Source organism: Aquila chrysaetos, chromosome 21 (assembly GCF_900496995.4).
Source record: "Aquila chrysaetos chrysaetos chromosome 21, bAquChr1.4, whole genome shotgun sequence".
Taxonomy (NCBI): domain Eukaryota; kingdom Metazoa; phylum Chordata; class Aves; order Accipitriformes; family Accipitridae; genus Aquila; species Aquila chrysaetos.
In genome coordinates, this window is record NC_044024.1 from 20654727 (window position 1) to 20670432 (window position 15706).

Sequence of the window (15706 nt, forward strand, 5' to 3'; positions counted from 1 at the left end):
CCTGGTGGGTTTCTCCCACGTTTGGGTGCTGACGGGAAAAGCCCACGGGCTGTCACACGGCAGACGTCATTTGGGGGGGGGGAACCCGAAATTTCACGGCGCATTTCCTCCTCCCTGCGGACGAGGAGCAAGGAGCGTTATGATGCCTTTCGGGACACCTTTCGGTACCAGCCGGCTGCCGGTCCCCGCCTCCCAGGTGCCCGCTCGGCTCTGCCGCGGCCGAGCCACGCCGGAGGGGGGGACCCGGGGGGAGGGCGGGGGGACGGGACGCGCGGACCCCCCCGCGCCGCGCTTTCCCCACTCAGCTGCCTCGAACCACAAGATTTGCCCCCGCGCTCCGAGGGGGCCGCCGCAAAACCGAGCGAGCGCAGCCAATGGGCGAAGCGGGCGACGGGTTGACGACACGGGCTGGGGCGCGGCGGCGCGTCCCGGCGGCGCGCCCGGCGATTGGAGGACGGCGGCGGCCGCGGCGGCGGCGGGCGGGCGGGCGGCGGCGCAGGGGGGCCGGGCGGGCGGCAGATGGGCTGCGCCCGGGGGTGGGGGGGGGCGGGGGGCCCGCGGCGGCGGCGGCGGCGGCGGCGGCGGCGGCGGCGTCGTGAGGCCGCGGCGGGGGACGGCCGGTGCAGCATGACAGCGGGAGCTCCAGGTAACGCCGGGCTCTGCGCCGCCGCCGGGGGCTGGGAGCGGCCTGCCGAGCTTCGCCCCGGGGCCGCCCGCGGAATGCGGTGCCCGTGGCCGTTCTGCGCGGGTTCCCCGTCTCTTCGCGGAGGGCGGGGAGGGAGCCCCGCCGGGCCGTTGCGGGGGTGCGCTGCCGAGGGGAGGGCCGGGCCGGGCCGCTGCGGTGGCGGGGTTCGTCTGCGTGTCTGGGGTTCCGCTGCCGTCAGTGACACCTGCGTTACCGGGCGGCCTCCGCGCCGGCTGTAAATGGAGACCGGTGTCCTGCGGGAGGGAACTCCCGGCGTGGCGGCGCGCCGCAGAGCCTCCGTCGGGTCTGAAGTTATGTCAGCGCCGACACCGGCCATAAAGGCTGCCGTGGTGCCTGTGTTCCCCGTCTTCCAACAATGCAGTCTTCTGGGCTGTGCTTCTGCAGAGGAGTGAGAAATTCTGGGCTATAAATAACTCGGCCTTTTTTTTTTTTTTTTTTTTTTTAAAAATACTCTTTATTGGCAACACGCATCCGATTGACCCCTTTAAAAACGCCTGCTAAGTTTTTCCCGAAATCCGTTCGGGGAAGGGTGGTCTCTCCCCGGCACATGCACGGTGGTGCCTGATGCCACACTGAAGCTGGTCCCCGTGCTGGGTTATCCCTTTGTCCCAGACTTGTACACCAGCCAGCCGGGGAAGTGCTCCAGCATGATGTCTGGCTGCTCCAGGCTTCCCTCCTCCAGCGGGGGATGCGCTCAGCACGAGTGCCCCCTTTTTGGTCATTCAGACAGTTTTTGGATCCAGTTTTCACCGGTGCCAGAAATGAACCCCGTTTTAAATCCAGCGATGTTATTTAATGTAGAAGGTTGAGAGAATTCAGGCAGTAAATGCCACGGCTTCAAAGTGAGCAACGTCTGAAAGAGATTGTGGGCCTGAGCTGGAAAGAGCAGGGCTGTTTCTGGACTCGCAACCCCGAAGGGTGTCGGGGCGTCGGATCTTGTCTCTCCCCGCGTGGCTCCGTTTGCTGGGGTGGGCGCAGCGTGCCTTAGGGGTGAACAGCCTGGTTATCTGTGCGGAGAGTTTGGCAGACGGCCCTGAAAGCTTTATTCCCCTCACCTCCCGGATGCCCCACCTGCCCAAATTCGACGCCGCGCAAAGATTGCGGGAGAGGGGAGTCCGCTTTTTGTTTTCCTTCTGGGCATGGTCGGTGGTGATGTTCAGCACCGGGAACCAGGAGGCCGGAGATCAAAATGCATTTTGCTGAGCGACTTTCGGGCTGACATGAATCACCCCAGAGTGAGGAGGAGGAGGAGGAGGACGGGCTGTCGGGAGGGCCGGGGGGGAGGCTGCAGGGCCGGAGCCGGGCTGCTACCTGCCTGCCTGAGGGAGGGAGAGGGAAGGAGATGCTGCGGCCGGAGGGGATGATGAGATGAGATCTTCTCCCCTGGCTCCTCCTCTTGTGTGAATCCACCTTCTCGGTGGCTGTCAGGCAGGGAGGAGGGGGCCTGGGGACAGCTGCGAGGGGACAGGAGCAGCCCGGGAGGAGGAGGCCGCTGTGCTGAGGGCCCCGGGGGGGGGCAGCGGGGCTGGCCGGGACCCCGGAGGGGCAGCGAGCGGCTGGGGAGCTGCAGGAGAATGGGGGTGAGAACATGGCCCCGGCCAGGGCGACCGCCCGGGGCGGCTCGCGGCAGGTGGGTGTGCCGGAGGGGACCCCGGTGTCCCCCGGGCAGGAGTCGGTGCGGGGGGCTGCCGGCCCAGAGCGGGCCATCCGCGCAGGAGCGGCACTGGGGATTTTCAAGCACCTTTGCCCCGTCTCTCGTGGAAGTGGGGCACGTGGCTGGCAGAGGAGCCTCGTGCTTCCGGGAAAGGCGTTCAGTCACAGGTTATCCAACGGCGTGAGCAGAAAACAAAGTAAATCGGCAATCGGGGATGATTAGTTTTAGGCCTGGGATGCGGGCTGGTGGGTTGTTCAAGGCCGGGGAGTGAAGGTTGCCATGACGGGTTATGTGCATGAAGGGGAAGAAGGATTTCCCCGAGCCTGGGTTTTCTGCCGTGAGCACAGGGCTGGCGAGGGACGGCGATGCTTGTGGCTGCCTTGGTTGGAGCTGCCTTCCTTGAGCGTGGGACTGGGCAGAGGAGCTGGTGGCAGGCACGGTGCGGGGGGCTGTGTTTGGGGGGTGGCTGGCTTCGCGGGTGGGGGGCTGCAGGCAGCTGCCTCTGGGCTGCAGAGGAGTTTGTGCTCTGAACTGAGACCTGCATGGGTGGCATTTCTTCACTGAGTGACTCTGGATAACTAAAAGTAAGTCTCAGTAGCTCCTGCGAGCCCTGAGCTCCTGTTACAGGATTAAGTTTCCAGCCTCGTAGGCCACCACTTGCAGCAGCAACAGTTCAGGAGGCAGCTGTGGCAGCAGTGCCGCAGGAGGCAATACCCAGGGTGAGCTGCTTTGGTCATCACGGGCCCTGTGCTCGGGCCTCGTTCACCTCGGGGCTTTAGCGCAAGCGTGCCAGCTTCTTGTAGGGAATGTCTGACGGGGGCTTTGTGCCCTCTAAACTAACAAGCCCCATGGGACTGTGTAGGGGCGTCCTGCAGAAGCTGGCAAGCGTTTTGCTGTTGACTACAGCAAAGAGGACTTTACCTCTCCAAGTAGACCGTTCACTGGGCAATTTCTCTGTAAGGATCTGACCAAAACTCAGTATTTAAAAGTGTGTGGAAGTTGGGAGTCCAAATTATCCTGTGCGTCCTGAGCCAGCTCACAAGGTCTGGAAAAACAAAGTTTGGCACAAGAGGTCATCTTCCTCCACCACCCATATTTCTTTGCAACTTTTGTGCGTACGGTTGCAGGGATAGGGGAGACAAATTCAGCTCTGCAGCATATTGTTCGCCATAACAAACCCAGCTCCTGTGTTAGCTATCTCCTGGCCTGGCAGCATTTGCTCCTAGAGGAGAGCTGGTTTGTGGTGATAGTCCCATTTCAGTTCCTGTTCCCTCTGCCTAGAAGCTTTCTCCTCTTTTTATTTTAATACTTTAATTGTGACTGTGGATCCAAGTGTTCCTGGAGCTGCCGGTGTTCTGGGATCAAAAACAGCCTGGAAGCTGGAGGTCTTTCAGATCTGCCTTCAACTCCTCCTTCATTTTAGCCGTGTCTGCACACGGAACTGGTCACAGGGGAGATGTGGCCAGATTTGGCTTCCGATTCTGCTCTGGTTGGACTCCCTGTGACTTTGGGACATTCACATTGCTGTCAGCTTGTGCCTAGCTGGTTTGAGTACTGGTTTCTGTTCCTTGCTGTGCTACACAGTGGGCAGGTGGGAGCTCACTGTGATCTTCCTCTTTCATTACCTGCCTTCGCTCCTGCAAAAGGTGCTTGAAGGTTTTCTCCCAGGAACTTAATGGGCAGGGGGAACAGAGTGAGTGGGTGGGGAGGGCAGCAGCAGGAAGGGGAGAGAGAAATGTGAATTAACTTTCACCTGCAGAAATAAACCTTTCTACTCGCCAGTACTATTTTGTGTTTAGCTAGCATTTTCCCCCTGCAGCTCTATTTTGCTTTTTACCTTTCAGACACAATTAGTTGAGCTTACGTGTCTTCTGTTTCTTCTATGTGTACTTTGATTTGCCTGATACTTGAAGAATGGCATTAGGCTGAGTGGTAATTGGTAGGTCTCACTGGGCCTGGGTCAGCACAGGTGGAGATGCTGATGTGAATGTCTTGTCTCAGAGCTGCTGTCGCTGGCGTGTCTCCTGCCCCTAGCAGTAATTCTATAATGGAAAAATACGACAAAAGAATCTGTGGTTTGCTCCTGTCTTGTCTCAGTGCTTTGAGTTTTGGAGATCTTTTCCAGGTGAACGTCAGCAGCTGTGGCTTGTGCGCAGCTGACAGCAAATGCAGGGTATGCTCTGTTGGGGATAGCAAAGGGACTTTTCGTTTTGCATGTTTGATTGGTCGGGTGCAACTTAGCTCTGGCATGGCCCTGTTTGTGAGTTGGCCTGCTGGGTTTCCTGAGACAGGAGATTGGGCTGCGAGGTGGCCCTCACCTCCACGACCAAGTGGTGTGAGACGTGGCAGGTGGGTACCCCTTGCTGTGGGCAAGCAGCATGGCATCCGCCCGGTCAGTCCGACCGATTGTCATCCAAGAAGCCTCTGATGTTGTTGACGCGGTCTCCTGTCCCCAGCTGCTGGAGCTCTTGACCCCAGGAAGCCCTGGGCGGGGGACAGGCGGGCCCGCAAGTGCTCCAGGTCTTCTGGCTCCTGGATTGGGAGGATCCTCTTGTCAGCATGTGCCACCAGCCCTACCTGCCGGTCTGGCTCTCAGAGCATTGGGCTAGGTGCACCTCCGGGTACTCCGATGTCCAGTCTCGTGTCTTCTTTTCTAGAGGCAGACTTACAAATGTCCCTTTTAAAACAGGGCCCTGTCCTGTTCAGTTGAGAAAGCTCTGCCATGAATATTGCTTAGCATGAGCAGATGTTTTCTGTTGGTTTGTCTTGCTCTAATGACTTATCGTCATGACTGTGTGCATTAAGTATTCAAGGGTAAAATAGTGTTGTTGTATGTTCAATGGGCTCATTTCCCAACATTATTTTTTATTGTCAATTGCTCATCTAGTAGTGTATTGACAGATGCAACTGACTCTTGACTGATCAGGGCAAAGCACTTCTCTGCCCTGGCGTCTGTGCTGTCAGTTACATGGTTTGAATAGTTTGAACTGCTTCCATGTGGCCATGCTGGTTTTGGGGCTCTCTGTGTAGTACAGGTGCAGGACGCTCCAATACAGCACCGTGTAAGGCTTGCAAATGGCAAAGTTAAGGTTGGATACACCTCCTTCACTCTGTCTGCTCTGGTCGTGTGTACTTTTTTATTGCTGTCAGAAGCAAATTAAAGCAATTTGGATCCCAGACCATGTGTTCAAGGAGTCTTTGGGAAAGTTTTACGTGTTTCTTCATAATCCTAAGGGCAGAAGTGTGCTTCCTCAGAGAAATGGAAACAAAGATTCTGATACGACCCCTTGACTTCTGAAAGCGATACCTTGCACGTGGACTAGTGATAGCTGTGCTTTGATCCAGCTTGCTCTACACGCATGTGCTTGGCTTCTCCACAAGACAATGTACTGCAATGTCATTTTTGTCCAGCCTTAGATCCCCTATAAGCCTGAAACAAACTGCCATTTCAACATTGCAGTACAGCACAGGCTCCAGAGCCAGACCATTCTCATTTTCTTTCTAATCCTCAAGTGTTGAAAACGTTCTGGCACCTTAGCAGGCTCACCATTGCTTTGCAGGGTGTATGCACAGTTGGCTGCACGTGACTAGGGGAGGACTAAAACATTTTTTTGTCATGTCACCTGAGCGTGCTCATTTCTCCAGACAGTGCTGTTGAAAGGGCAGCAGCTGTGTGGCCCCCCAGTCCCTGTCCCTTTGCTGGCATGAATAAATTGCTGTTTGCTTTACTTGGGAAGGGCACTGGAATGTACTTCTGTGTGTCTCTCAAGGGGAGTGAAAGGCCTAATGTTTTCCATCTTCTGTCATCTCCTTCTCTATTCCCTATTGTGAAGGAGAAAATCCTCCAGATCAGAAATTTTCCAGGTGCTTCCCTGCAGAGAATTTTGATTCAACCTGCAGTGCCCAGATGCCAGCTCATATTTATCAGGTGCACCCAGCCACTCCCCAGATGAAACATGGGGCTGCTGCTGCATGGTGAACCCGAGAGGGAAGAATGAAAGTCACAGAATTAAAATCCTGGGCATTTGCTAAAACTGTTTTTAATGTCACCTGCCCTCACAGGCAGAAGATTGTGGACTTGGGTTTGGGATGCTCTTGAAGTGTCACCAGAAAAGCTGTCAAACATGTGCATGCAGAAATGGAGGCTTGGAAAATGCCTTTAATTGTGACTCCACTCTGCACAACACAGATTGTCATGCTTTGAGCTCAGGTTTGTTTGTATCAGGGACAGACATTGATGCAACAGCTCCTGTCGGGGCATGAATATTTCAACAACTGAAACGATGCCTGCCTGCTCTAGAAAAGAGCTGCTTACATCCTCGTTTGATCTTTTTAGTGAGCCTAGCCAGCTCAGGTTGGCATCCTGGTTATTTATTTCCTACAGATATGGTCTCTGTTAGCTGTGCTGTGCTATGGCTCTCCTCTCTTCATTCCAGAGGCTCTGGGAACTCAAGTTGGGAAGAGGTGAGATTTCTAGCAAGAAAAAAGACTAAAGGAGCCAGAATTTGCTCCCTGTTTTGTTTCTTTTTGAGGAGGCACTTTGCACTTTGTAGGATGCATGGACCAGAAAAAGGTGGGGTAATATTTGGAAGTATCCATGTGGAAGTATCTATATGGAAGTATCTAGAGTGGCAATCTGTGGGGCCAGTCTTCTCCTTTCATTTCTGCCCCACATCCTGCACCACACCTTCTCTCCATGCTCTTGTTCTCTCTGCACTTCTTCTTGCACTAGGGGAATGCAGAATCCTCCTCTCTAGTGGCATTAATGAATAATATTAAGCACTTCAGAAGGAATAAGCTGAGAGTGGAGCCTTAACTCTTTTCTGCAGTGTATTGACAGTTCACGCACAGAGATTGTGTCCTGGACCCTTCTTTTTGAAAGCTATAGTGGTATTGAAACGCTGGAACTCCTGGTACCATTGTGTGTTTCTGAAGTAAAATGTCTCCAAAGCATCTAATTAGGGGGCACTTCCTACAGCCATGATCCATAATGCAGACAGCGAGAGCTTTTGAGCAACTTGCTGTTCAGGGCATGCCCTGTCTTCTCCTGTGGTCCGTAGAGCACTCTGGACACGCAGGGTGAATGCCAGGCTTCTTCATGTAATAAGGAAAAGCAATAGGAATCTGAGTATGAGGTGGTTTTCCACTTCTAAGTCCTTGGTGTGGTAAGGTCTCTCTCCTCTTACTTAGTGAGCAACAGCATGTGGATGAAGTTTCCAGGCCCACAGATGATGCAAGAGGTCAGTTACACGATTCTTGAGTATTTTTTTTTGAGCTGTGTTTCATGATGTTTGCATTGCTGATCCCAGCTCTGCGAGCTTGGCCTCATGGTACAGCTGAACATGTGTGATCCTCTACTTGAGCAATACGTTTATTGGAGTGGTTATCCTGAGTATAGTTGCTTGCGTACCAGAACAGAAATTATATATTGAGAGTTATAGCTGTGTATGTACCCCAGGAAGCAGTCTGGTAAACATAATCCCCAAATCAACCCGCAGTAGGACTCACTTTTGGGCAAGGCAAGGAAAAAATAGGGCTCTTACGTATTCCAAACAGCCTCTAAAGCATGACTTCTCATTAGACTGATGGCTTTTGTTGGTGGGGTCATTAGGCAGAAGCAGCTTTGCACTGGTCTGTCCTGCAGTGTTAGTGAGGTACTACATTGTGGTCCATGGAGCTGGCCGTGTCTGACCACAGGTCCCCCTTGCCACAGACAGGGCGGCTCAGGCTGGCCCAGGCTCCCTCCCAGTGTGCTCGCTTGGATTTTCAACATTGGTGCCAGAAGGCAATGAGCAGTAGGTGCATGCTTCAAGCATTTTTCTGCGTTCTGAGGATTTCAAAGCCTGTTTTCTGTGAAAACTGTTTTAAATGTTTACAATAAATGGCTAAAAGTCAGGCTTGGAGAAAAAGCAGCGGAGGCAGGGTCTGGCTGCTCCAGGGGGGCTGGGTGCCAGGTTGACTCATGTCAGACACATTGGAAACACAAGGATGAAGTCAAATGTCCAAGGTCATCAGTGGGGTGCTGGCAGAGCAATAGAAGATGCCAGTTAGAGGCAAACATGATTGAATTTTTGTGTCCTGAACTCACTGTGGGGAGCAGTGGTGGTGGTGTGGCCAGGGACCTTGCAAACCTGGGCTAGTAGGTGCCTAAATGATAGAATTTGGGTCCGTGGCGACTAATGAGGACAATTTATGGTGGAACATTACTTCTTGTATCCTTTTTCAAAGCAGACGTGTGGTGCTTCCATCCGGCAGTCTTAGGGAGAGAAGAGCCCCGGCACCCCGAGGCTGCAAGGCTCATTCAAAACATATGCACTGTAAGAGGGATACATTGGATGAAGAATTGCTGCTTGTGACATATTAGGTGTTAAACGCATGCGATACAAGGAGCTTGTGAAAGGATCTGGATTCAGGATGTGCTTGTGCCTAGCAGAAATGTTCTGGTTTGTGACTGTTTCGAGCAAAAAGACAAGGCCCCCCCCCCCGCCCTGCTCAGCCATTGTTGCAGGCTGGTTGCTGAGCCGAGTGTTGTAAGGTAGCCATTACACAGGTGGCCACGTAACGCAGCAGGATTTATAATGGAAGATGTAGGGGCTCTCTGGGGACTGGGGATTTAAAGGCTTTTTAGACACTTTGCATTGCATTTCACTTGTACGTGTTTGGGAGGGGTGTCCTTGTATGCATATGTATCATATGCAAACGTATTTTGAGTTGCTGTGTGTTTTGTCTGAATTTAGAAAAGGAGTGATCTGGAGAAAGAATCCTCCAGGAAATGTTTTTGCAAGCACGGGCCTCTTGACTGTGATTTGGGGGGGAGGAAGGAGTGGGAATGAGGGGGAGGTTCACTGAGGTTTTCTTCTTTTCTTGTAGCATTTTGGGAAAACTCCAGCCAAGGCCCACATACAGTCAAATGAATCAGCCTCCCCTTTTGCCATAAGTAATTGGCAGCTCTAGCTGCAATGCAGTTTTGATGTATGGCTAATACACTTTTTCTTGGTTAATTGAGAAGAAACACTGCAGCAGACGCATGATGTTGAGTTGGCCTTTGTATGGGGTCTTTGAGCTAGCAGGGAGATATTGTAGGCTTCTTCTTGAGAGGTTGGAATTTGCCGCAAGTTATATTCCATACTCTAGTCTGAAGGCTGTCTGCTCTAGAAAATACATTTCTTGTTGCATACAAGTGTAGAGGGCACTGTAAGCTGGCGCACAGCACTGTTGCTCAGTGCAGGGTTTCCTTGGAAGAGTCTCATTTTATAGCAACTTCAACAGAATATTCATGTTCTTAGATGAGTGACTGTTCCTGTGCTGACAAATAAAGCATTTTGGCCTTCTCATATTCCTGTAACAAAATGAAATTCACTTGTTTTCTAAAGCATCTGGTGCCAATTCAGACTCAGAGCTTTCTGTGTCTGCTGTAGGATTTCCACTGGGATCGGAAAACTTACCAGACAAGCTCAGCATTCACCACTGGAAGTATCTGGAGTAACTGGAGGGCTTTCTTGTCCTGGAAACAGGACATGTAGCAGTTGCCCTTGGCAGGCTAAGACTTGCCAAATGCCTTTTATTTCCTGTTGGAAGCCTAGTTTTACATGGAAGGACTATATTATGTTCACAACTGTAGTATCTGTTGGTAAATATTGGCTTTAATAACATACGCTTCACTTTAGCAGAATAACAACAGTGAGGGATGAATGAGCAGTGAAGTAAGTGTGCTGTACTGGGGCAGTAACATCGGTGTTCTTCTAGAATGTTTTAAATGGTAAATACCATGCCTATTATTTTCATAGCATTTGAAAATTCATTAGAAACAAGTCCCTTTGAGGAACCTGTAGTCATAAATGTGATTAACTCAGCCTTGGAGTTTTAGTCATGGCCAAGGCTTCGCTAAATGCTGTCTAAAGAGAGAAAACAAGCCTGGCCTCGAGTTACTCTTTCATGGGATTGCTTCATATACAGGCAGCATGTGGCCCTCCTGCCTCCAGTTGTTCAGTGGGAGAAGAAAACATTCCAAGAAAATACAAATGTAAAGTCTTTGCAGGGGGCAAATAAAATGGTTGGCTCCATAGCATTTTGCACCTGAAAGGAAACACAAAAGTGACAATTTTTGCCCTGCACCTTGTAGGGAGCGGAGGGGACTCTTGAATGTTTGAAGATGCAAACACACAGAAAGCTGAATGGCACCTGCTTTCCATGCACGCTTAGATGAACAACACTCCTGCTTGCTTGGTTCAACATGTTGTGTGTATCTGGAGAGAGATTATATCCAGGCCAGTTAGGCTGAAGTTTGCTCTTTCTCTCTCCAGTTCACTGGACAAGTGTTTTACATTTTCTTCAGCGTAACTTTAAATGGACATTGTTTTACCCTGTTCTGGAAAGGAGCTGGTATTTCTACAACTCGTGCTGTCATGTAAGTAACCTTTTTCTTTTCTGCACAAGGTCATTACATCATGATGCAGTAATCCTCTGCCTGTGGGATAAACCATTCTCTCTGTCTGTGTGTCTCTGTCTACTGCTCTTATCTGTGTTTGTTCTTTCTTAAAGTGTGCATGGGGGGAGGAGAGATGAGGGGAGAGCAAAAGTTTTGATTCTGGCCTGTTAAACTATGTTTAGAGAGAATAATGCATGGGTTGTGAGATGCAAAGGGCTGTTGTCTCACGGAGGTATTGCTTTGATACTTTATCCACAAAGAGAAGCTCCAGAGTCTCAAGTCAGAAGAGCCTGGGGATGAAATTACACCTTTGCCAGGCTCTGACAGGTTAAACTTTACGGAGATGCAGGTAGCAAATTATCCACAGACTGAATTGCAAAGGAGGGCTTTAAAATGGGCTTTAACAACCTGCTGGGGAGATTGAGTGGATAAAAATAGTTAGTTCTTGTATCCCTCTTTTTGTCTGTAGAGCTAAAGACAATCTACAAAGGAAGGACAACATCATTATCTTGGTCTCAGCCCAGAGGAACCCGAGGGATGGAGCACTGTGGGTGGAACAGGTCAGCATGGGAGCCGGCCATCTTGCTGCCTGTCCCATTGCCTGGCCATTAGACTAAGTTGCTCCCTGCTTTTTGCAGTTTCTAATTTGTCTTGGATGTGTCTGTGTACTTTTTCCCGAGTCAGTTTACACCACAATATATCATTCGTGGCCAGCCTGGGATGTGCCCGATGAAGTATGGTTCATAACTATTTTTGATTCATTTATAAAGGGATTAGGTGACGTGGTTGCCTGGACAGCAGGGACTGTACTTGGTGACCCGGCGGGTCCCTCCCAGTCCTGTATTCCTATGTAACCTGAGGTGATGCCATCTAAGCTGCATCGAGATGCCAGTGATGTAATTTCAAACTGTCTGGCCTGAGCGCCAGTGAAGTCAGGGAGGCTGCACATGTGTAAGATAGGATTGGCTTTGATCCTGTCTATTGTGCCCAAATACTAAGTAGAAGATAGGCAGGGTTTGATTCAAAATGAAACCAGCTAACTGAGCAGAGGAAGTAGAGCAGATGTAGTAGTGGTTGATTCCATCTTTCACCTGCTCCGAGAGGAAATAGCCGTTGTATTTTACTGTGCAGCTCTGAGGTCTGTTGCAGATTAAGACAAATATCTAAGTTGAGTCATCAGGTTGTAGTGTCTCAACAAACTACTTAAAAAGATGTCAGGCCCTCACTGTGGGTGGATGTTAAAGTGCCAGAGCTATCAAAGAAACACATCTAGAATCACATGAAGACTTCACTATTGCCGTCATGCCATACATTATCGCTGTTCAGAGCATTGCAGTGATAGAGCACGTGTCCTCCAAGCTGGAAGTGATAGACTCTTGTAGCTGTCAGCAGGGCAGGACTATGACGGGCACCTTGCAGGGCATGCTGGCGTGGGTACGGTTCTGTGCTCATGTGCCTTTACAGCTGTCAAAACAGACACGTGCATCAAGTTGCTTGGAGTGCAAGCAGAGGAGCTCAGATTGGGCTGTGCCCATCTGTGGAGACTTAGCTGTGGCTGAGCAGTCTCTGGTCCAGTCAAAAGGGATACCAGTAACAGCCACTATATCCTCATGATAATATTTCTATGCTTGGTACTTGTCCCTAATTTATTATATCCCAAAATCCAAGAGTCTTCTCGTAGAGATTGCGTTGCTGACAGCGTCTTCATCCATGTCTCAGCTGTGCTGCCTCTGTTGGTGAGAATAGGCTCTATGTAGTTTGCTCCAATGTCAGAGTGTTTTAATGGAGGAGGGGAGATTTCTAAATTAATTAATTCATTATGCTCTTTTATCATTACCTGTTACTAGAAAAATTCTAGCAAATGAGTTTGTACTACTTCGTTTGCATTATTGGTTTGCTTTCTGTTTAATTCCAGCAAAATCTTCAGACCCAGATTCCAAGGGGATGACCGTGTTGTCAGAAAAACATGGTCACAGCAGAACTTCTCAGCCATTAGTTATGATAGCTTTGACTTTTCTACCAGGCTAAATTTCAGAGCAGCATTGATTTTTATTTCTTTGTGTTACTTGTGATTTGCTGAGTTACAGCTGACAGCAGCTTTTCCCTGTCCTTAAGGGGTCATTCTGCATATGTGTGTGTTTGAAAACTGCAGAATCACATCTTAAAAAGAAAGTCCTCTAAACATGCTTAGCTGAGTGTAATACCTTTCCCTATGCACTTAGTTTTAAAGCCAAATGTCGTAAAAAAACTTTCAGTGCTTTGATGTGGGCTCATAATTTTCTCATTGATGCTATTAATATTGCATGCCCACTTGCTCCATGGTGGGTGTCAGCGCTCACTAACAGCAGCCATCTGTGAGAAAGGAGCTGCTTTCTGGCATGGATTAAAATTTAGGCCAGCTGTGGATGCTGGAACCACATCTTAGAGAGTGTCCCTCTGGGCTCTCCCTTCCCTGTGCTTTGCCTGAGACTCTGCACTGAGCAGAATTTCTGGTACCCAGGATCCCACAGCCTGTGGAGCTGCATTTCTGTATTAATGTCTGTGCCTCACACTCTGAAGGCAGAAGGTAGGGCCTGAATTACTACGCATTGGGCTCATGCCGTTGTCATTCCAGAAGGCTGATATCCCTCAACTCAAGGGACTCACCCATTTCAATCCATTTAACTGGGAAGTAGTTACCAACAAATGATGCTCTTGTTCAGTTTGGACAATACCTGAAACTTGATGTCTCCCCCTGCACCTGTTCAGCACAAGTGGTGTCTTATGGGTCTAGTGAAACAAGTGAAAATGCAATTGCAACTCTGGCCTGATAGTCTGGGGGAAGCCAGTTTTGCCGTATTTTTTCCTGTGATGTTGGAAAAATCTTATCACTCTGCCCTTTAGCTTTAATTCCTGGAAATATAAGCAGGTTAGAATTGAGAGAGCAGGGGAAAACAAGTAAACAAACTCCAAACAGCATCCCAGGTAAGTCTTGCATATAGAGGATGTGTGTTTTGCCACATGTTGAATTGTTTTGCAGTCAGGCTTCTGGGATCTGAATGGATTTTCAAACCTGTGTCAGAGCTCAGTGGTGGGATTACTTTCAGCAAAAAAAAATCATGGAATCGTAGAATGGTTTGGGTTGGAAGGGACCTTAAAGATCATCTAGTTTCATCCCCCTTGCCATGGGACAGTACTGCCATAATCTGTCAGTACTGTTCTCTTAGTCTGTGTTAACTATCTCACTAGCCCACTCCGGCTATCCCAGAGGCCAGTCCTTATGAAAAATAATGGCCTTTGGCCAAATCCTGCCTCCAGTTATGTGGTCTGACCTCAAGTTTTCATTTAATTTACAGAATTGAGGTTTATAAAATACCTGTGTTTAATAACTGCATCAATTCTCATCTTGATGTGACACCTAAATAGCATTTGCAATAGGAACATGGTCTCAAGAGTTCTGCTGTTTTCCAGCACACGTTCATCCTTTCTGTAGCTTCCTTTCAAAGTCCTTTCTGTCTCACAAGATTTCCTTTCTTAAACAGGGTTCTTGGGACAGGCATTTTGCACATGGCTGCAGGCATAGGCCAGTCACTCAGAAAAGGGCTTCTACCCTGGAGGTGCCTCCTTGTAGACAGGGAAAAGAATGCATGGTTCTGCGGTCCAGGCGGCCTCTAGAAGAATGGAAACTTGTTTCTTTGAGGGTAAACAAACCTTCTGCAAAGACTTAGGAAGTGATTCATCTCCATTTATACAGTCTGCAGTATCAGCTTGTCAGACTGGGATCATATGTTGCACTTTATGATATAAAGCCCCCGAATGTGAATCACATCAAGGCACTCTTATAGTTTGCACAGCCAAAGTTACATTAGCGCTGGTGGTAATTACTAAGAGAGTATAATGATCTACCTGGATAATCATGACTGAGTTCTGTCAGTAACACTGAACATTCCCATTCTGATAAAGGCCCCAGCTTTCTACTGTTGTGAAACTTTGCCGAGCTGGGAATGGTACAAGCCCAGAAGACTGGCACAGAATCTGCCTTGGTGGCCGGTCACATACGGGCCACATGTAAATGTTGTGTGGGATCAGAAGACAGATTAGGTTAGAACTGGGTTTATGCTTTTCTTCCTCAAACTTCTCTGTCATAGAAATCAGTGGAACTAGTCAAAGGCAAAGGGGCAGAGAAACTTCCCTCTTCAGCTCACAGGTCATGAGAGATTTGTATTATCTAATATGAATCGTGTTTCAGACTTAAAGGAATGCAGTCCCAGATCCTTCAGCAGCTCCCAGTTTTTCCATTGCAAATACCAGAACCACTGTTTAACCCCCACTGTGGTGATCTCTGGGGAGAGGCCGGGACCCGAACAGGCTGTAGAAGCACCAGTAGCTGCCTCAGTCATGTAGGTGGCTTCTTGATATTGAAGATGTTAACTTCGGCCAGGCCCCGAAGGTAACGTGCAGGAATATGTGCTCAATAAGCCTAAGTAACTCCTGCTTGGCAGATGAGTAGAAGTTTTTTGCTCTCCCCATGGATGGTGAGACACATGGAACCAGAGCTGGATTCTCATGGGAGCTGAGCACTGCCTTTTGTGTGCATCTGAAATGGGCAGTAATTTCTCTGCTGCATTACCGAATCCCATCATATTCTTTGAAAGCAAATGAATGAAGGTTTGATCATGGTTGGCAAGAAATTTATGGATAAGATGTTCGGCACAGGAATTTTGTTTCAAGGAAGTCCGGGGAGTAAATGCAGGAATGGTACAGATTCAGGTGGAGGCCTTGCATGAGGAGCAAACGGGCTCTGCAGTGAGGTCTGGTAGTGTTTTCTGACCAGGGTGGGATTTCTTTCTGAATGAAGATTGAGATGAGCTTTGTTTTGCCAAAGAGAATGTGGAGGCTCTCTGTTTCATTGGTAGATGCTGTTTGTTGTCTCCTTCAT

The 15706-nt window shown here is 49.7% G+C and overlaps 1 protein-coding gene across 4 annotated transcripts in view; it reads left to right on the forward strand.

Annotated features, from left to right (window-relative positions):
• The window catches only part of PAK3 (p21 (RAC1) activated kinase 3), a 146820-nt gene that overhangs the window by 65264 nt on the left and 65850 nt on the right, over positions 1-15706 (forward strand). The window contains exon 1 of one of the 4 annotated variants that reach the window (XM_029996392.2): positions 522-646. The exons of the other annotated variants lie outside the window; for them this stretch is intronic. The gene's annotated coding sequence lies outside the window, so the exon portion shown is untranslated. Of the gene's footprint in view, positions 1-521; positions 647-15706 lie in introns of those variants that run through there. 4 annotated transcript variants of the gene reach the window in all.